Here is a 22,478-nt window from a genome sequence, read left to right as displayed (position 1 = left end):
GTCCGGGGATGTATGTAACTTTTTTGTCCCTAAAGTTAAAAATATAGAGAAAAAATACCTTTTCTTCTTAATAGCGGAATGTTAAATATATTGAAAATACTCTAATTGCGAAAGAATTACTATTAAAAAATTTTACTTTCCTTCGAGCTTAGAATCCATCAAAAAATTATATAAAAGTGTTCACTTAAAAGAAATATGAAGCTTATTATTCAACAAGAATTTTGCTAATTAATCAATGCATTTTACGGCCACTCCTGCCTTCTTACTTCAATTACTCAATATATATGAGCAAAAATATAAAAAAAAAGCAAAAATCCCGTTATTTTGTTTGTTTTCTTTCATTTCTCATTACACTTTTCTTGGAATAAGAACTTTGTTTTTGTCCAGCTAGCTTGTTCTACACGAAACACTGTGCGGCGAGGTGTTTTGGTAGCGTGCTCTGCTTGTCACACTGAATCTTCTGCGTCCCGGGCAAAGCAACATAAAAAATTAAGAAAAGTGTTAAATTAAAAATGTACTTAATTATTGTTATATCGCTCGTATAAAGGGTATATGTTTTAGGCAAACATCGATAAAAGCGGAACGTGGCCAGATAGGTTAATCAGTTCTTGGGACGCATTTTGCCAACAATATATATTGTTACAACAATATACACATAAAAATAAATAACAAAAAATTTATGTAAGGCGCGAGAACCTTCGAAGAGATTTTAGGCCGAGTTTCTCTTCCAATTTGCGTCGTGCTCCTTTTTAATTTTTCCTACAAATTGGCGGGACGGGACCTACTCGTTTTATGCCGACTCCGAACGGCATCTGCAAGGCAGATGAGTTTTTCACTGAGAGCTTTTCATGGCAGAAATACCCAGGAGTGCTTGCCAAACACTGCCGAGGGAATATATACATATATATACATAACTAATTAAAATCAGCGGTCAAAAAGATAATTTATGAAGAAAGAAGTAATTTCACTATTTTTACAATGTGCTGGAAAAAATATTTCTTCCAGTTTTGAAACCACGTAGTAAGTGTTCGAGCCTGGCGGGCACATCTTCAACTCATTTAAGTGATATCTACGCTCTAATAAACATACTTATCAAATACATACATATGTACATACAAGTATTTCAATATACTTTTTGACAAAATATATAATTTCTTAACAAAAACAAAGAACACAAAACACAAATTATGCTTGTACTAGTACTTACTTTTTACAGGTCTGCTCAATATATGTACATATGTATGTAAACAAAGTTTGGAACGTATGTATGTAGATTTATACTGCTTTGAAATGAAACATAACACAGCAACTTTCCTTGTGGATGATTATTTTGAAATGCTTCACAGGTATAAATAATTAAAAATTAATTAACTTCAAAAGCACATTATTATCTTTGACGGATAACACAGAAAAACGTCCTTTAAGTGGATTCAGTAGATTAAAATTGATTTGTAAACACAAAATAATTTTGGTTTTTCGTTTTGCTAACATTCAGTGCAATGCTGTTGGACGACTTCGCTCATTTGTAAACACAATGATGTCATAGTTTCTCAAAAATATAAATAATCGAAGATGTCTGTAGAGTTATAATCGACAAGCGCGTATCTACCCTATAGGAATAATCTAAACGAGCGAGCGTAAATTTTTGTTCAAAGAGATAGACTGCTCCATAGTGGAAAAATTGGCTTGGTATCCAAGCTACCCTTTTATGCTCAGCAACTCAGTCCGGTTTTGGTATAAAAGAATGAACATAGATGTAGACTTCCATATATCAAGATTATTAGCATCGAAAAGGAGTTTAGTTGAGCCGTGTACGCCCGTAAACACGATAACAAACATTGAGATGTCTTTATTAAAGTTGACACACAACGTGTTATCGACGTACTTTCGCTTTGTTATTAACGTTTTATTTGTAAGTACTTGATTTGTTATCGACAGGTTATCGGGTTGTTATTAAAGTGTTATAGGCATTTATCGATAAATTCTCGGATAACTTGTCGATAGTACACCGATAACACGCCGATATATCTTTATTAAAGTTGACACGGCGTGTTATCGACGTACTTTCGATTTGTTATTGAGGTATTATTTGTAAGTAATCGATTTGTTATCGGCAGCTTATCGGGTTGTTATTTAAGCGTTATAGGCGTACTATCGATAAATTATCGGATAACTTGTCGATATAACACCGATAACACGCCGAGATATCTTTATTAAAAATGGTACACAGCGTGTTATCGACGTACTTTCGCTTTGTTATTGAGGTATTATTTGTAAGTAATCGATTTGTTATCGGCAGGTTATCGGGTTGTTATTTAAATGTTATAGGCATATTATCGATAAATTCTCGGATAACTTGTCGATAGAACACCGATAAAAACAAATATCATTCGATAACAAACCACGAACTCGTAGCTAAAATATCGCTAATGCGCCTATAATCAATATGGATCCCATGTCGATGACAAATCGATAACCCGGCCAAAATGGTTTACATTTATAACAAATCAATACATCGTCAAACCAACCTATATCCCGCCCATAATCCGTAGATAAGAAACTGGTACCAAAACGATAACACTTCGATAACTCGTCGTTAAAAACCGACAGTAAACGGATAATGCTTCGATACCAAAATGACAACTCGTCGACAACAAATCAATAACATACCCATAGCCCGCCGATAACACTTCGATAGCAAATCCATAACGAAGCGATAGAGATCCGATAAAGGTTGTTTTCGATAGCGAACCGATACACTTTCGATAAAAAGTGACCCCGATATGGTTTCGTAAAAGTTCCAAAGTAATTCCGAAATAATTCGTAAAAGTTCCTGAAGTAGGCCTCCGATATCCTCGCAGATATGCGAACTGGTTCTGGAGTAGTACCTATATTATTACGTAAGATACCAATTTTTATACGGAATCGTACCAAAGCCATTCTAGGAAGGGATCCCAACAAATCCCATACCAATACGAAATTATTCCGTAAGGATCCTCAACGGATCTTTTATGGGTACAGAGAGCATCCTCAAGGAATGATGAAGAAACCCGATAAATAATGTCGAGTATCTTTAGAAAATAAGCATGAAAATTTTAAAAACTCGTGAGGTAATAATTTCTTCATTTTCCAATTTTCCAGTTCTAAATTTTTTAATAGCCTGTTTAGTACATTTTAATTTACAATTGTATAATTTTGATCAATGTACAAAACAATATATGCACAACACACCAAACAACACGCCAAAACAGTTTATTATTTTGCAATTTTTGGATCATGGATTGTACAAAACTGTAGAAATTGATTGAAACGTTTATTAATAAAAGGGCATGTGTCCACATTTTAAAATTGTTCAGCAGGTACAATAAACTGCCATTAAATGATAATAATCGTGGAAATGTTGCAATGAATAGGTGAATGAAAGCGACCTAATATAAAGGAAGTAAAAAGATTTTTCATGTCTGATCGTGAGCAGTCTATATGATTTTACGTATCGTGAAAATCTTGGCTGAAGCCGCGCTGAGAAGGTCAACTTTGTTTTTTTTTGCAATAATTGATTTGGAACTGCTCATATGTTTTTTTCTTATAACAAAGATAAATGAGAAAAATCTCCCAGTCTTTAATGAATACCCGTTTTCAAATAATATTTATGACGTTATAGCAGTTAGGAGCCAGCAAACCTTCAGAGTCAAAAATTAATCAAAAAGGAGCCCTAGATCGGATCGTTTACGCTCATTGAGCTCATTTAGGAGTCAGATATGAAAGCAATTTCGTTCTTGCGATGGTCGTCCGATATGCGCCTTATTTTTTATATGACCCTATTTTTATATATTGTGACGTATATTAGCATCAATAATTGTCTCACATCCCTAAGGTTATTAAATAAAGGCACAACAACAGAAACATTAAGCAAGCTATATAAACACATTAATCATCATTTACCCACATACACACAAGGCAACGAAGAGATAACTCACATACAGGTATAGTCATCGGTCGAAGTAGTACTCCCGTTTACACGCGCATATGGCTATCCGAGAGGCTATAAACGTGTATCTGTAGTTTATAGCTGGTAGCGTATAGCTGGCAACCAAGTAGAAAATTCTAGCAGAGGAAACGTCTTGACAGTTGGGCAGAGAGTTTAAAAGCAGCAGAAGCTGAGGCATGACTAATCAGTTTGATTTAAGACCATTTTGCATTATTGAATATTGGAGTTATTTATTCAACAATTTAGAGATACGAACGTTAGTAGAAGGTGTAAAATAAGCGGAGTTTCACTAAATTCGTTACAATATGATACTAGCCGGCAGAAGGTGTACTGCCTTCCCTCTATCACACTCTATATCATCGAATGGGCTGCAACTTTACTACTTTTTCTGCCACTTTATTTTTTGTTCATCTCCTTCTTATTGCCTTTATCTCCACTCCATTCTCATTGTAATGCTCCCTCTCACTCCCAAGCCCTTTCCCACTCTTCCACTCTCTATCTTTTCCATCTAAATTACTTCATAGTTATATGGAATTTATATACATACCAAATATTGGATACTAAAAAAAATACAGAGGCATTAGGAATGAAATGTTTGTTTCATACACACTCTCACTCCTGATCCCACTTCCTCTAACTCTTCCACCAATTTATCTCATATATGGAATCTATATACCAAATACTGAAGCGGTCGTATCTCAGACTTTTTGTGTTCGTCAGTGTTTTGCAAGCACTCCGAGTGTATTTCTGCCATGAAAAGCTCTTAGTGAAAAACTCATCTGCCTTGCAGATGCCGGTCTGAGTCGGCATAAAACAAGTAGGTCCGGTTCCGGCAATTTGTAGGAAAAACTGAAAATGAGCACGACGGAAATTGGAAGAGAAACTCGGCCTAAAATCTCTTCGGAGGTTATCGCGCCTTATATTTATTTATTTAATTGAGATAAAAATTGACAAAAGAGATATGAACTAAATTTAGTTTCATCTCTTTTCACAATTCGTTAACTATACCATAGAAGACACATGAGTCTATATTTTAGTTTCCCAATTACAGCCTGATTCTAATGTGGTAACAACTTTCTTCACCACTGCAACTTTCTTAATGTGGTAACTTTTGTACCCTCTTGGTATTCTGCCCACGAAAGTAGCAGGATAATTGTTTACCCACTAAAATAGGTGGTAACATCGATGTAACCACACAAAAGCTGTTGTTTAGAAAAAGGCAATACTGAAAAATAAAGAATTGTGAGCGCAAATAAGTAAACATAATAGTAAAAAAGTGTTGCCTATTGCTATACATATTTGTTTCCATGTACTTTCAAAGTATATATTACAATATAGATATGTAAAAACGTATGCATGTGTGCACATATGTATATACACATCGTCCCGTTTATTCGTTAAAATCGTATCTACGAGTGACACATTTTCGGTAAAGGCATGGCGGAACCATACACGGTGGCTGCATGATGACATACATACAAACATAAATAAAAATTCCATGTACTTCGTTTTTGTAAATTCGATGGACAAATGTCCAAATCGTACTGCGCCGGAAGTTGATGTATCAAATTAAATAAAAAAGTTTATAGTCAGCTGTCCCATGCTTCCACCTTGTATCGTTCCGCCCTGGGTAAAGCGCAGAAACCCAACTTTTAAATTTCACCACAGACACTGGTGAGTTTTTCGGTGATGACAGCGTTACCACTTTGGCCAGAATCGCGAATAAAACAAGTGGTAACGATTTTAATGTTCTGGGTACTATTTTACCGGTAACGCTAAGAATGTCGTTTGCGAATTGTAAAAAAGCAAATAATTTCAGTTGAATTCAAAGATTTTTTTACAACAAAATATTTTTTTCAGTTATAACTTTTTCAGTCGGTCTCCCGAGATACGACAGAATGTATAAGATACGTCCTTGTTAATAAAACTTTTAAGTTACGACCTTTCTTTTAGGATAGGTCGATATAAAGAATTTAATTATAGAATCCACATATGCAACAAATATGGTATACTCCTTCAAATATTTACGGAGATATAGCGAAATTAAATATGTGTTTCAGTCGCAATCTCATTCCTCTACCACTCGCGCTTCCACTCCCAAGCCCTCTACCTCTTCCACCTGCTTAACATTATACATATGTACATAGAATTTATATATCAAATATTATATACCCTCTTAAGATAATTACATACATAGATACGCGAATTTTAGTTTTTGTTTCACTCCTTCTCATATTTTCATTCTCTTTTGCACATCCGACCTCACTCCTCTTTTCACTCTTTTTACCTTTTTTAAGAATATTAGCAGTTCTATGCATCACTATGCTGCTAGTAAATAAATGCACAACAGCAAAGTATGCAGCCGCACCTATATGTAAACCGCTAAGCTAACAGCAAAGAGAATATTTCACATACATACATATATGTAGTCGGCAGCTAAGAGCAGAAGTTGTTACTCGCTTATACACGCATATAACTAGAAGAGAAACGTAAATACCAGATACATAAAGGAGACATAAATAAGCAGCTGTTCGCGAAAAGTCTAAACCTTAGGAGAAATGGGTGAATGAGGTATCCGAGAGTATAAAAGCAGGGCAAGCTGAGGAATTAAGAATCAGTTTGATTTAAACACGCTATCAGTGAAGTACGCGATAATTGTAATTGTGAATTTTGTAAATAAAGACCATTTTGCCATTATGAATATTGGAGTTATTTATTCGATGGTTCAGCGATCCGAACGTTACCAGAATGTGCAAAATAAGCAGGAGTTTCCCAAAATTCGTTATAATCTAATATATACTGAATATATAGCAAGTTTTAGATTTTTGTGGCACTCCCACTCGTTCCTACCTCCACTTTGAATTTCATTGCTAACTACTCCCTCCACCACTTAATTTTTTTATATATGGAATTTCTATACCAATATTTGCTATCTGCTTCAAATAATACGGTAACTGACGTACAGAGGCGAAGAGTTGGTATAAGATCAAGCAGCAAAAAAAGTGGGTCTTGCAGTAAATGTGGACAAGACGAAGTACTTGCTGTCATCGTGGCCTTTGTAGCCACGTCACTGTTGACGGATATAAATTGGAGACTGTGAAGGATTTCGTCTATTTGGGAAGCAGAATTAAAAGCAAAAACAATGCCGGCCTAGAAATCAAACGGAGAATAACTCTTGCCAACAAGTGCTTCATTAAGCAATTTAAACGTAAAGTCTCGACGAACAAAATTCTCGCTCTACAATTCACTCATCATAACTGTACTGATGTATGGCTCGGAATAATGGAAGGTGTCGAGAGAAGATGAGATGGTTCTTGCAGTATTCGAGAGAAAAGTTCTTCGGAGGATTTATAGTCCTATCCGTGATGTCGACGGCGAGTATCGAAGGAGGTATAATGATGAGCTATATGAGCTTTTCGCAGATATGACAATAGTGCAGCGAATAAAAACAGAAAGCTTCGCTAGCTGGGTCATGTTATGAGGAGAGAGAAGACCTTCACTGAGTTTGCTGAGACAGTTGGAGGAAGCTTTGACCTTGCTTGGTGCTCCCAATTGGCGACTGTTATCGCAGAACAGGGTTAGCTGACCTCACTGACTCAACGTACTTCATTTTTATATAAAACTTCAAGAAGAGCAGTATGTTGAATTTAGGCGGGATTTACAAATTGCGTCCGGACACATTTTTTGCTTGTATTTTACACCTTCTATTCTGATTCCGTACAAAAAATGTGAACAAACAATCTTAAGACACAAACATGTCTTAAGACACGAACAATCATTTCGTCCAATCATCACTTGTAAACAATCAGCTTTTCATACGTACATATGCATTGAAAAGTTCAACTAAAAGATATTAGGCATTAATACTATTTAGTTTTCAACTCGACCCAAATAAATCTTTAAAATAAAAAATGTAGTAGGAGGTAAGAGCGGAGCAAAATACTCCGATTGAAATAAAGTCTGAACACTGCGTCAGCAATAAAACATGTTGTCAAAAGCGTGACGTCACGTCGAGATATTTATTTCCCAGCCAACTATGATTTTTTTGCTCTGTCATTTTTTAATGCGGGATCTGTTTATTGGTTCATGTAGGTAAATAACCACGAACGAGATACAACTGTTCCAGAAGGCATGTTCGAGAAAAATCTAGACCTTAGGAGAAATTGGTGAACGAGGCTAACAGAGAATATAAAAGCAGCGCGGTGCAAGCGGCAATCAATCAGTTTGATTTTAACACGCTTTTAGTGAAGCACACGAGTAATTAATTTGTGAAGTACTATTCATAAAGTAGCACATTTAGCTATACTGAATATTTGAGTTCGACAGTTCAGCGATTCGAACGTTAGCAGAAGGAATTTGGGAATTTCCCCAAAATTCGTAACAATTGGTGTCAGAAGAGGAATTTTTGAATAAATTCCAGAGGACAAGGACATGGCCAAGTTGAGTGAATTGAAGATTCAGCAACTGAAAAATTAGTTGGAAGCCCGTGGATTGAATACTACGTGCAATAAATCCGAACTACAATCAGGACTAAGGGAAGCTATGGAATCGGAAGGAATCGACGTTGATGAACACATTTTTCATCCTGATGTGGAAGAGTCAGCAATTAAAATGGAGGAGAAGATACAGACTACGAATCCATTGGCAAGTGTAGACACTAACGCGATACTAGCCGCGCTGAACCAAATGTCGTCACAAATATCAACCAGCTCGTAGTTTAGGAGACACGGTAACATCCAAGATGGAAATACAACTGGATAAACAGAAGACATATATGGCATTCAAATTGAAAGCACAGGAGAAGCGCTTATAATTGCAGGTGGCACAAATGTCTTCACAGATAGAAGCACAGGAAGCAAGGGTATCATCCAAACTTGAAGCGCAGGATGCAAAAATCGCGCAATTTCAGGCAGAAGTCGATGATTTAAAAGGTGGGAGGGACGAAACAAATTAAATGGGGTCACACTGAAATGACAGTCCTTGGTCGGGAAAAATCCCGAGTCGCTCCGGTACATAGAACCGACTGCCTTGGGAAGCGGATTAAAAAGGTCGTATGGAGCAGTTAAAACTTAATCGCCCAGCTGTTCCAGCGAGCAATCCGAATGTACAAACTCCATCTTTTGACGGATCTGTTCCTTCCAGGTATTTAAGCTTCAATTTGAGAAGACGTCAGCAGTGAACAACTGGAATGCTGAAGATAAGGTTGTTGCACTGTTCGTGGCATTGAAGGGGCTGCAGATGAAATCTTACAGACTATTCCAAAGTACGAACGGAACAGTTATGAAGCATTGGTGGCCGCTACAAAAAGCAAACGAGACTTTGCAGGAGTTTGCGTCCGATGTCGAATGGCTGGCCCATATAGCAAATGCGGACGCACCCGTGAAATACACCGAGTGGATGAAAATCCAGAGCTTTATAAATGGCATACGGGACGTGGAAACGAAGCGAGCTACATACGCAAACCCAAAGCCAACATTTGTTGAAACGGTATCCCATGCACTGACTCAGGAAACTGCCTCACTTTTGAGTAAACCAGCATACAATGCCCATCGTGTGGAAGTAGAAAGACCCGAGTGGGTAGACACAATTTTGGAAGCATTGAAGGGAACGCAGAGAAGAATAATGATGCAGTCAAATGCTTTAAGTGTGGAAAGTCAGGGCACATTGTACGTTATTGCAGCACCAACACTGATAGTTCCAACAGTGTGGATGGTCGTGAACGCAGAATTGAAGGAGGTGAGCAGATCTCCAAGTCCACTCAATCGTTAAACTAAAGCCAGTCAGCCGCAAGGGGCCACAGCTAGCTCCGGTTCTATACACCGGAGCGACTCGGGATTTTCCCGACCAAGGGATGTCATTTCAGTTAACCCCATTTAATTTGTTGCGTCCCTCCCCCACAGCTGGCTCCTGCAATTGAATGCCGCATAATCTCTATCTCGCAAATTTGAAGAAGGTCGAGCAATCGAAAGGAACGTGTACTGACTGTAGATACTGGCGCATTTCAATTCATCATTCGATCGGATTTATTCAACAAAAGTATAAGACCATTGCATGGAGCAAGATTGCGTACAGCCCCTGGAGGACACCAACGTAATGGGAGAAGTAGCATTTGAAGCGCAATTGGGAACGTCAAGTTACTACACAATTTATAGTGGCAGGGATTGTTGATGAAATTATAATTGGAGTGGACTTCTTAATCGACCAAGGCATCAATATTGAAATGCAAAGAATGCGATATAAGAACATGGATGTGCCACTTAATTTCGGCTACGAGAAAGGCTACAGCAGTAAACTGGTGGTGGAAAATCAGCAAATACCAGGAAATTCGGAGGCAGTCATCTGGGTAAAGGTTGATGGAGATTTTGGGACAAAGAAATTGTTGGTTGTCGAAGCAGCAAACAAATCGACATCGAACTTACTTGTAGGAAAAACCCTGGCTATTGCAAAACAGGATGGACGTATTCCGGTAAGACTACTTAATGAGTTTAAGTCACCCCTGAAACTGACCAAAGGAACTATCTTGGGAAGATGCCACAAGAGGCTGAAGTAGTAATTAATTATGAACAGCTCCAGGAAAACGTTTCAACTAGCAAGATTGATCATTCATTAGACATCACGACATGGACGGAGGGGCTAGAGGAAGACTATCAGAGTAAGGCAAAGCAACTGTTCCTACAGTACGCAAACATATTTGACCAGGATGGTTCAGGCCGCACCAACGTTGTGAAACATCAAATTGACACTGGAGATGCGAGGCCGATCCGTCAAGCTCCTCGTAGCATTCCACTGGTCAAGCGGAAGTTGTGAATCAAAGATACAAATACATGAAATGAGCGACAGCGGCGTAATCGAACCATCAGCTAGTCCATGGAGCTCACCGGTGGTAGTTGTACACAAAATTATGGAAAAATGAGCAGACTATCGGAAGTTAAATGATGTACGAAAAAGGATAGCTACCCATTGCCAAGAATTGGCGACACTCTGGATTCGCTATCTGGTACAAAATGGGTTTCCACACTGCACTTGAAAAGCGGCTACTGGCAAGTGGATGGAGGAAGACAAGGGAAAAGAGCCTTCAGTGTAGGATATGGTTGTTGTTGTTGTTGTTGTAGCGATAAGGTTGCTACCCGAAGGCTTTGGGGAGTGTTATCGATGTGATGGTCCTTTGCCGGATACAAATCCGGTACGCTCCGACCATCTCGGGAACGATTTACGTGGCCACATTAAACCTTCAGGCCATTCCCTCCCTCCCTACCCCCAAGTTCCATGAGGAGCTTGGGGTCGCCAGAGCCTCGTCTGTTAGTGAAACAGGATTCGCCGCAGATAGGTGAGGTTGACAATTGGGTTTGGAGAAGCTATATATTGCGCTGGCAACCTGAAGGGTTGCGCTACACAGCCCCTTGACTCTGGTATTTTAGTCGGCTCTTACAACAGGCATACCTACCGCGGGTATATTCTGATCCCCTAACCCGCTGGGGTGTAGGATATGGTCTTTGGGAGTTTAAGGTAACGCCCTTTGAACTATATAATGCTCCAACTACTTTTGAGAGACTTATGGATCAGGCACTGAAAGCACTACATTGGAAAACAAGCTTGGTGTACCTAGACGACATCATCGTATTGGAAGAGGTTTTCCAAAGAATATCTGGTGCTCGTCTGAAACTATGTCCAAAAAAGTGCTCACTATTTAAAAAGGAAGTAAGTTATTCGGGCCATTAAGTAACGACAGAGGGCATCTGCACTGCGAACGAAAAGATAGAAGCTGTAAAGGATTGACCGAAGCTACAGAACCTGCATGAACTAAGCGCAACCTCACCTGTCCGTGGCGAATCCTGTTTCATTGACAGCCGAGGCGCTGGCGACCCCAAAATCCTTAGGAGCAACACTCCCCGAAGCCCGAGGAGTTCCGTAACTGGCTCCTGCAGTTCCGTAATCCAAAAGGGCAATTGGCTCGGTGGATCGAGCGGCTACAAAGCTATGACTTTTCCATTGACCATCGAAAAGGTAGTACCCATGGAAAAAAAGACATCATAGATGTCCGGCTTATGACTATAACATGTACGGATTAGTGTGACATGGATATGTTATGTATGTAAGGGCTCGAACGAAACGAAGGACCAAATAGAGAGATGTTAGCAGACATTCAGGGGGCTGTGTAGTGCAACCCTTCAGGTTGCCAGCGCAATATATGGCTTCTCCAAACCCAATTTTCAACCTCACCTATCCGCGGCGAATCCTGTTTCACTAACAGACGAGGCTCTGGCGACCCCAAGCTCCTGATGGAACTTGGAGGTGGGGAGGGAGGGATAGCCTAAAGGTTTAATGTGGCCATATAAATCATTCCCGAGATGGTCGGGCTAGCACCTTAATGGTGCTGTGTTACCGGAGCGTACCGGATCTGTATCCGGCAAAGGACCATCACATCGATAACACTCCCCAAAGTTTACAATTGATATATATCCGGTTGTCTGCATCGAATGTAGGAGAGTGAGGACGTTCTCAGTGAGCTACATAACGGTCCAAGCGGGGGTCATCTTGGAATAACGAAGGCACTCGAAAAATTAAGCAGAGATTCTATTGGGTTGGTTGCCGTCAGTAGGTCACTGAGTGGGTTGCCAACTGCGAGATTTGCAGCAGAGCAAAAGGGCCCAGAGCACAAAGTCATGGCCAGATGAGGCAGTATATTTCAGGTGCACCATTTCTGCCTTGGTCAGAATGTAACTACATTGGTACTATACCTTGCACCCAAATTGTTTGTATACACTTCTGCTAATGTTTCCGCTTCTTGATTTGAGATTTAGTATACCTCTGGCCTTACTTAGCTGAAATAATCCAGTATGTATTTTTCCGCACAAGAGATATAATGCTTCATCCGACAAGTTCGGCATCGCTTCCCAAGGCCGTCGGTTCTATGTACCGAAGCGACTCGGGATTTTTCCCGACCAAGGACTGCCATTTCAGTGTAACCCCATTTAATTTGTTGCGTCCCTCCCACAAATTGTCATCCTCCCAGCAGCTCCTTGCAGCGGGACTGCTCCATATTCTCTTTCTCCGGGAAGGTGTCGAACCCAATCCGGGTCCGTCTCCTGACCCCGGTCCTGAGAAATGGTTTTGCTGCATCTGCCGGAAAAGAATCTTTTTAGGACGGTCATACTCTTGTCAGTGTGTCTCGTGTAAGGGATGGTTGCATCGGACAGGTTGTTCTGGGCTAGACCCCAAAACCAGACGTCCACGTAACTTCTATAAATCTTTTGTAGCTCCATGCTGTTCACGTCCTAGGACGTCCCGTTGTCTGCACCTTAGCGCCCCCCCCCGCTTCCTTCCAGCAGCCCCCCTGCTCAGCAAGCCACAACAAGTACTCGCTGTTACTCGCGCCCCACGGCGCCACCAACTCACACGGCTGCTCCCACTCATACCTACAATCTCCGTAGTAGAGTCGGGAGCAATGCCGAGCATCAGCCCCTGCCCCCGTCTTCTTCCCCCCTCTTTTCCGGCAGCAATTGTGTAGGTCAGGGAAACAGACTCTTAGTCCCTACCTCCCTTTGCACCGTTTGCCAGCACAGAATATATACGTTTGCGACATCCGCCAAATGCAGCTCTTGCCATGGACGGTGCCACTTTCCTAGATGTTCTGGTCTCCGCGACGGTAAACCCCCGACGGGTTTCATTGCGCCATGTTGCCAGGCCACATACCCAAATACAGCGGGTACCCCAATGCCTACCCAAGGACGTCTAGTCCCAGGGCCACAACAGCAATCGCTTTCTGGCCTTTCACAACCCAGGCGTAGTCACCCGTCACTTACTCCCAGAGTGATGACGTCCCCCCTATGCACTTCAGAATTCTGCAGTTAAACTGTAATGGGAAGATCACGGAGATATTCGACTTCATGAAGCGGCACAACGATTCAAGAGACTAAACCCACAGCAAGATCTGCATTGCAGACCTGTTCTGGGTATAATGTCCACAGAAAAGATCGCGAGAGCGGAAATGGAGGCGGCCTCGCGTTTATCATACACCACACTGTGCAATATCATATATTTGATCCCGACATCGACCGCAGGGACAGTGTCTTCGAAAGTGAGAAGAATATAAATCTTTTACAGACAACCTCTTTGCTGCCCTCCCTATCCCGACTGATGCCCGCCAAGGGGAGCGTGCCTTCCGCAAGGTCATTGAATCCGCCTCGGCACGTTTCATTCCCGCCGGGAGAATTCCCGAAATCCGGCCCACTTCCCGGCGGAGGCCGCAAACTTAGCGAGAGAACGTGACCTTATAAGGCAACTTGATCCAGGCGACCTCCAAATAAGGGATATAAACCAACGCATCAGATTGCTTGTGGATGAACACAAGCGGGCGAAATGGGAGGAGCACCTAAGAGGTTGTAACCTCTCTACCGGTGTGGGTAAACTTTGGTCCACCGTAAAGTCCCTATCGAATCCGACTAAGCACAAAGACAAAGTTTCCATCGCCTTTGGCGACAAAGTGCTGTCGGATGCGAAAAAATGCGCGAGCGCTTTCTGCCGACAATATATAATGCATTCTTCGATCGACAAAGATAGACGGAGGGCCAACAGATACGCACATAAACACAAATTCAGCGCGTCACCAATCACCATCACCGCTAAAGAGGTTGAGGACGCCATTGGTCGCGCTAAACCATCCAAAGCAGTGGGCCCAGACGGCATAGCCATGTCGATACTTAAAAGCCTAGGGAAAGAGGGTTTCAAATATTTAGCGCAGGTCTTCAACCTGTCTCTTTCTACTTTTGTCATACCCGAGAAATGGAAAATGGCCAAGGTGGTCCCGCTACTAAAGCCTGGTAAACCAGCTAACATAGGAGAGTCGTATCGTCCGATATCTCTCCTATCGCCAGTGGCAAAGACGCTCGAAGCCATTTTGCTCCCTTATTTCCAAGCAAATTTGCAGCTATCCTCTCATCAGCATGGCTTCAGAAAACTCCATAGCACTACCTCCGCGCTAAATGCCATTAGCACCCAGATAAATTGCGGTTTAAATCAAAACCCCCACCATAGAACAGTACTCGTAGCGCTAAACCTATCAAAAGCTTTTGATACGGTCAACCATGGCTCGTTACTGCAAGACCTGGAAGGGTCTACCCTTCCCCCATGTATAAAAGGTGGACCGCAACTTATCTGGGTGGTCGGCAGGCATCGGTGCAATTTAGAAACGAAACCATCAAAACCAAGGAGAATTAAACAAGGGGTGCCACAGGGTGGTGTCCTATCCCCACCTTTGTTTAATTTCTACATATCTAAGCTACCTTCACCACCGGAAGGAGTCACAATCGTTTCCTACACCGATGACTGCACAGTAATGGCCACAGGCCCAGGCCCACAGATCGATGAGCTATGCAATAAAATAAACGGCTACCTCCCTGATCTCTCCAGTTTTTTCGCCTCGCGAAACATGGCATTATCACCGACTAAATCTTCCGCGACCTTATTTACAACATGGACGTCCCAAATGTCGACCATTTTGAACATCCACGTCGATGGCTCTACGCTACCGACTGTCCTACACCCCAAAATCTTGGGTGTGACGTTTGATCAGGATCTACATTTCGGTGAGCATGCAGCCGCAATTGTTCCGAGAATTCAGAGCCGTAACAAAATTCTCAAATCCCTTGCTGGCAGTACCTGGGGAAAAGATAAAGAAACGCTCATGACTACATACAAAGCAATTAGCCAGCCGATTACGTGCTACGCGTCACCCATATGGTCGCCAAGCCTAAAAATTACCCACTGGAAGAAGCTACAGGCCTGCGAAAATACTGCTCTCAGAATTGCCACGGGCTGTCTTCTTATGTCCCCAGAACACCATCTGCATAATGAGGCGAGAATACTCCCCATCAGGGAGAGAAACGAGATGCTGACCAAACAGTTCCTGTTAAATACCCAGAGACCTGGGCATCCCAACAGACATCTGATTGATGAGCCAGCACCGCCTAGCGGCTTAAGGAGTCATCTCCGTAAGCATTTTGAGGAAATACGGCACCTGAGAACCCAGCTGGTCGCCAAGCCTAAAAATTACCCACTGGAAGAAGCTACAGGCCTGCCAAAATACTGCTCTCAGAATTGCCACGGGCTGTCTTCTTATGTCCCCAGAACACCATCTGCATAATGAGGCGAGAATACTCCCCATCAGGGAGAGAAACGAGATGCTGACCAAACAGTTCCTGTTAAATACCCAGAGACCTGGGCATCCCAACAGACATCTGATTGATGAGCCAGCACCGCCTAGCGGCTTAAGGAGTCATCTCCGTAAGCATTTTGAGGAAATACGGCACCTGAGAACCCAGCTGTATGAAGCGAAAAAACACAAGCAGGTCCTTGGTGAACTCCACAAACAGGCGTCGGACCTTTATGCCGGGAGTCGCCCGGTGAAACCAGTACTCAAAGAAAATTATCCACAACTCGCGGAAGAGGAACGCATACTCCCCAGGGAAACGCGTCTCACTATGGCTCAACTTCGTTCTGGATACTGTAACAGGTTAAACTCTTACCTATCCAGAATCAACCCCGACATACAAAATATATGCCCCCTTGCAATGTGTCACCACATGACACCAACCATCTCTTTAATTGTAATGTGGAACCAACGCCTCTAACACCCCTTTCCTTACGGTCCTCCCCTGTTGAAACAGCAAGTTTCCTTGGACTCCCGTTAGAGGATATTGATGACAATTTGTGATCGGTCGCGGCTGTTAAGTGGGGCGAAGCACTGCTACAACAACAACGCCCCCACACGTATGGTAGGAAGCTGTCACAGTTCGCCGGATATCTCAATCGTGAGCGCAGAACTCGTAAACTGCGTCAACTGGCAGCCGATGGTAACATTGGCATCCGACCACCTGCCAATACTTATTTCGTTCGAGCGTACCACCGACTTCATCGTTACAGAAAAACGCACTTTCATAAACTTTAAAGAAGGAAAGTGGGACGAATACAAATCTTTTACAGACAACCTCTTTGCTGCCCTCCCTATCCCACCAAGGGGAGCGTGCTTTCCGCAAAGTCATTGAATCCTCCTCGGCACGTTTCATTCCCGCCGCGAGAATTCCCGAAATTCGGCCCCACTTCCCGGCGGAGGACGCAAATTTAGCGAGAGAACGTGACCTTATCAGACAGCTCGACCCAGGCGATCCCCAAATATGGAATATAAACCAACGTATCAGATTGCTTGTGGATGAACACAAGCGGGCGAAATGGGAGGAGCACCTAAGAGGTTGTAACCTCTCTGCCGGTGTGGGTAAACTTTGGTCCACCGTAAAGTCCCTATCGAATCCGTCTAAGCACATTGACAAAGTTTCCATCGCCTTCGGCGATAAAGTGCTGTCGGATTCGACCAAATGCGCGAGCGCTTTCTGCCGTCAATATGTAATGCATTCTACGGTCGACAAAGATAGACGGAGGGCCAACAGACACGCACATAAACATAAATTCAGCGCGTCACCAATTACCATCATCGTCAGAGAGGTTGAAGATGCCATTGGTCACGCTAAACCATCCAAAGCAGTGGTCCCAGACGGCATAGCCATGCCGATGCTTAAAAGCCTAGGGAAAGAGGGTTTCAAATACTAAGCACATGTCTTCAACCCGTCTCTTTCCACCTTTGTCATACCCGAAAAATGGAAAATGGCCAAGGTGATCCCGCTACTAAAGCCTGGGAAACCAGCTAATATAGTAGAGTCGTATCGTCCGATATCTCTCCTATCGCCAGAAGCAAAGACGCTTGAAGCCATTTTGCTCCCCTACTTCCAAGCAAATTTGCAGCTAGCCTGTCATCAGCATGGCTTCAGAAAACACCATAGCACCACCACCGCGCTAAATGCCATCAGCACCCAGATAAATTGCGATTTAAATCAGTACTCGTAGCGCTAGACCTATCAAAAGCTTTTGATACGGTCAACCATGGCACGTTACTGCAAGACTTGGAAGGGTCTACCCTTCCCCCATGTCTTAAAAGGTGGACCGCAAATTATCTGGGTGGTCGGCAGGTATCGGTGCAATTTAGGAACGAAACATCAAAACCAAGAAGAACTATACAAGGGGTGCCACAGGGTGGTGTCCTATCCCCACTTTTGTTTAATTTCTACATATCTAAGCTACCTTCACCACCAGAAGGAGTCATTATCGTTTCATAGGCTGATGACTACACAATAATGGCCACAGGTCCAGGCCCACAGATCGATGAGCTCTGCAACAGAATAAACGGCTACCTCCCTGATCTTTCCAGTTTTTTCGCTTCGACAAACCTGGCATTATCACCGATTAAATCTTCCGCGACCTTATTTACAACATGGACGTCCCATATATCGACCATTTTGAACATCCACGTCGATGGCACTACGCTACCGACTGTCCTACACCCCAAAATCTTGGGTGTGACGTTTGATCAGGATCTACATTGGTGAGCACGCAGCTGCAATTGTTCCGAAAATCCAGAGCCCTAATAAAATCCTCAAATCCCTTGCGGGCAGTACCTGGGGAAAAGATAAAGAAACGCTGATTACTACATACAAAGCAATTGGCCAGCCGTTTACGTGCTACGCGTCACCCATATGGTCGCCAAGCCTGCCAAAGTACTGCTTTCAGAATCACCACGGGCTGTCTTCTTATGTCCCCAGAACATTATGTAGATAATGAGGCGAGAATACTCCCCATCAGGGAGAGAAATGAGATGCTAACCAAACAGTTCCTGTTGAATACCCAGAAACCTGGGCATCCAAACAGACATCTGATTGAGCCAACACCGCCTAGGGGCTTAAGGACCCCAGCGGGTTAGGGGATCAGAATATACCCGTGGTAGGTATGCCTGTCGTAAGAGGCGACTAAAATACCAGATTCAAGGGGATGTGTTGCGCAACCCTTCAGGTTGCCAGCGCAATATATAGCTTCTCCAAACCCAATTGTCAACCTCACCTATCCGCGGCGAATCTTGTTTCACTAACAGACGAGGTTCTGGCGACCCCAAGCTCCTTATGGAACTTGGAGGTGGGGAGGGGGGAATGGCCTGAAGGTTTAATGTGGCCACATAAATCGTTCCCGAGATGGTCGGGCTAGCACCTTAATGGTGCTGTGGTACCGGAGCGTACCGGATCCGTATCCGGCAAAGGACCATCACATCGATAACACTCCCCAAAGCCTTCGGGGAGTAACCTTTCGCTACAACAACAACAACAACAACAGGGGCTTAAGGAGCCATCTCCGTAAGCATTTTGAGGAAATACGGCACCTGAGAACCCAGCCGTATGAAGCAAAAAAACACAAGCAGGGCCTTGGTGAACTCCACAAACAGGCGTCGGACCTTTACGTCAGGAATTGGCCGGTGAATCCAGTACTCAAAGAAAAGTACCCACAACTTGTGGAAGAGGAACGCATACTCCCCAGAGAAACGCGTGTCACTCTTGCTCAACTTCGTTCCGGATACTGAAACAGGTTAAACTCTTACCTATCCAGAATCAACCCCGACATACAAAATGTATGCCCCGCTTGCAATGTGTCCCCACATGACACCAACCATCTCTTTAATTGTAATGTGGAACCAACGCCTTTAACACCCTGGGGAAAAGATAAAGAAACGCTCATTACTACATACAAAGCAATTGGCCAGCCGTTTTCGTGCTACGCGTCACCCATATGGTCGCCAAGCCTGCCAAAGTACTGCTTTCAGAATCACCACGGGCTGTCTTCTTATGTCCCCAGAACATTATGTAGATAATGAGGCGAGAATACTCCCCATCAGGGAGAGAAATGAGATGCTAACCAAACAGTTCCTGTTGAATACCCAGAAACCTGGGCATCCAAACAGACATCTGATTGAGCCAACACCGCCTAGGGGCTTAAGGACCCCAGCGGGTTAGGGGATCAGAATATACCCGTGGTAGGTATGCCTGTCGTAAGAGGCGACTAAAATACCAGATTCAAGGGGATGTGTAGCGCAACCCTTCAGATTGCCAGCGCAATATATAGCTTCTCCAAACCCAATTGTCAACCTCACCTATCCGCGGGGAATCCTGTTTCACTAACAGACGAGGTTCTGGCGACCCCAAGCTCCTCATGGAACTTGGAGGTGGGGAGGGGGGAATGGCCTGAAGGTTTAATGTGGCCACATAAATCGTTCCCGAGATGGTCGGGCTAGCACCTTAATGGTGCTGTGGTACCGGAGCGTACCGGATCCGTATCCGGCAAAGGACCATCACATCGATAACACTCCCCAAAGCCTTCGGGGAGTAACCTTTCGCTACAACAACAACAACAACAGGGGCTTAAGGAGCCATCTCCGTAAGCATTTTGAGGAAATACGGCACCTGAGAACCCAGCCGTATGAAGCAAAAAAACAAAAGCAGGGCCTTGGTGAACTCCACAAACAGGCGTCGGACCTTTACGTCAGGAATTGGCCGATGAATCCAGTACTCAAAGAAAAGTACCCACAACTTGTGGAAGAGGAACGCATACTCCCCAGAGAAACGCGTGTCACTCTCGCTCAACTTCGTTCCGGATACTGAAACAGGTTAAACTCTTACCTATCCAGAATCAACCCCGACATACAAAATGTATGCCCCGCTTGCAATGTGTCCCCACATGACGCCAACCATTTCTTTAATTGTAATGTGGAACCAACGCCTCCAACACCCCTTTCATTATGGTCCACCCCTGTTGTAACAGCAAGTTTCCTTGGACTCCCGTTAGAGGATATTGATGACAATTTGTGATCGGTAGTGGCTGTTAGGTGGGGCGAAGCACTGCTACAACAACAACAACAACAAACAGCAAGTTTCCTTTGACTTCCGTTAGAGGATATTGATGACAATTTGTGATCGGTCGCAGCTATTAGGTGGGCGAAACATTGCTACAACAACAGCAACAACAACAACAATAACACCAACAATAACAATAACAACAATAACAACAAGTTCGGCAAGAATATTTTATACGGTTGTCTACCATACAAACTGCCTTGAATTCTACTCCGATCGGCCCTTTACGCCGCCGTGGTGTTGTGGTAGCGTGCTACACCTACCACACCGAACATCCTTGGCTCAACTCCCGGGCAAAGCAACATCAAAAATTTAGAAACAAGTTTTTTCAATTAGGTTAAAGTCTTTCGCGACGTCGCCCCGCGGCAGTTATTTGGCATACATTACAAGTGTATTTCTGCCATGAGTAGCTTATAAGCAAAAACTATATTTATTGTGAAAACGTGGTGCGCTTATGCAAAATTTTACGGGTATCAATCAATTCCCTCGATTTTGTTGCTGATGTTAATACGAAAAACACCATTCAATAACTTTAGAAGTGGTGCCGTAGTGACAGGCAGGACCTGGTATGAATATGAATATGAGCTTAGCCCTGAATGGGTGTACGAGACATTAAAAACTATATACATATGGTATACTTACTTATTTTTGTAATGGAGTAACTTGTACGAAAATGACAAAATTCACTTATTCACTTAATTTTTCACTAAATTTTTTCAATAAATTTTTATTGGAATTCGGCTTTAGCAAACATGGATTTCGTTATATACGCAATACGTTCTGCCTCTACCACATCATTCCAAGTGCTGTTGACTGGAGCACTGGAATATATACCAATTCTTAATAAACTCTGAATCTAGAATTTAATGGAACAAATATAAATATGGCTAAGCTTTTTTTTTTATTTTATTTATTTTATAAAACCAAATTTTACGACTATCAACAATTTTTCAACATCCAAAATATGCATACATAAGAATAACTGTCACAAAGAAAATCAACAAAAACAATCCCATATGTACGTATTCCCAGCAAACATTTGAAGTCGTAAAAGTTAAAACGGGCCTCATGATCCAATAACAGGGGGTTAAAGCCGGATTCATTGGTGCCGTATGCCGTATCGCTGTACCCGTATCCCTAACGTAATCAGTGTTTATCGTTACGACGGTAAAGCTGGAGACATTGGTGCTTTATCGGTAACCGTATCGGTAACCTTTTAACAGCTGATTCGACCAACCTTAAGAGAATCAATGCAATCGATTATTGGTGCCGCTAAGTTCGTAACCGTATCGTAGCCAACCAATTGGGTTTTGGTTCACCGTCGTAACGATAAACAGCTGATTACGTTAGGAATACGGATACAGCGATACGACATACGGCACCAATGACTCCGGCTTAAACCAAAACCCAATTGCTTGGCTACGATACGGTTACGACCTTAGCGGCACCAATAATCGATTGCATTGATTCTCATAAGATAGGTCGAATCAGCTGTTATAATGCTACCGATACGGTTACCGATAAAGCACCAATGTCTCCAGCTTAAATCCCTAACTGTGAAAACTGAAAAATGTACACTTATTGAAAACTCATTTGCACACAAAATTTACATTTCAAATTTTCATGAAATTCTGTTAATTATTGTGCACATTATTTTGCTGAATGAGAGCTGAATGTAAAAGTCGTATGTGAGTGAGAAAGTGTTTATG

General features: G+C 42.6%; 1 protein-coding gene across 2 annotated transcripts in view; it reads right to left on the bottom strand.

Annotated features, from left to right (window-relative positions):
• gcl (germ cell-less) overlaps positions 1-21,740 on the bottom strand; it is a 100,181-nt gene extending 78,441 nt beyond the window's left edge. The window contains exon 1 of one of the 2 annotated variants that reach the window (XM_067772646.1): positions 21,412-21,740. The gene's annotated coding sequence lies outside the window, so the exon portion shown is untranslated. Of the gene's footprint in view, positions 1-1,207; positions 1,526-21,411 lie in introns of those variants that run through there. The other variant, XM_067772647.1, reaches the window with a different exon arrangement.
• Between the last annotated feature and the right edge of the window lie 738 nt (positions 21,741-22,478).

Source organism: Eurosta solidaginis, chromosome 3 (assembly GCF_040869045.1).
Source record: "Eurosta solidaginis isolate ZX-2024a chromosome 3, ASM4086904v1, whole genome shotgun sequence".
Taxonomy (NCBI): Eukaryota; Metazoa; Arthropoda; class Insecta; order Diptera; family Tephritidae; genus Eurosta; species Eurosta solidaginis.
The sequence above is the reverse complement of the archived record's forward strand: the minus strand, read 5'-3'. Positions and strand labels throughout refer to the sequence as shown.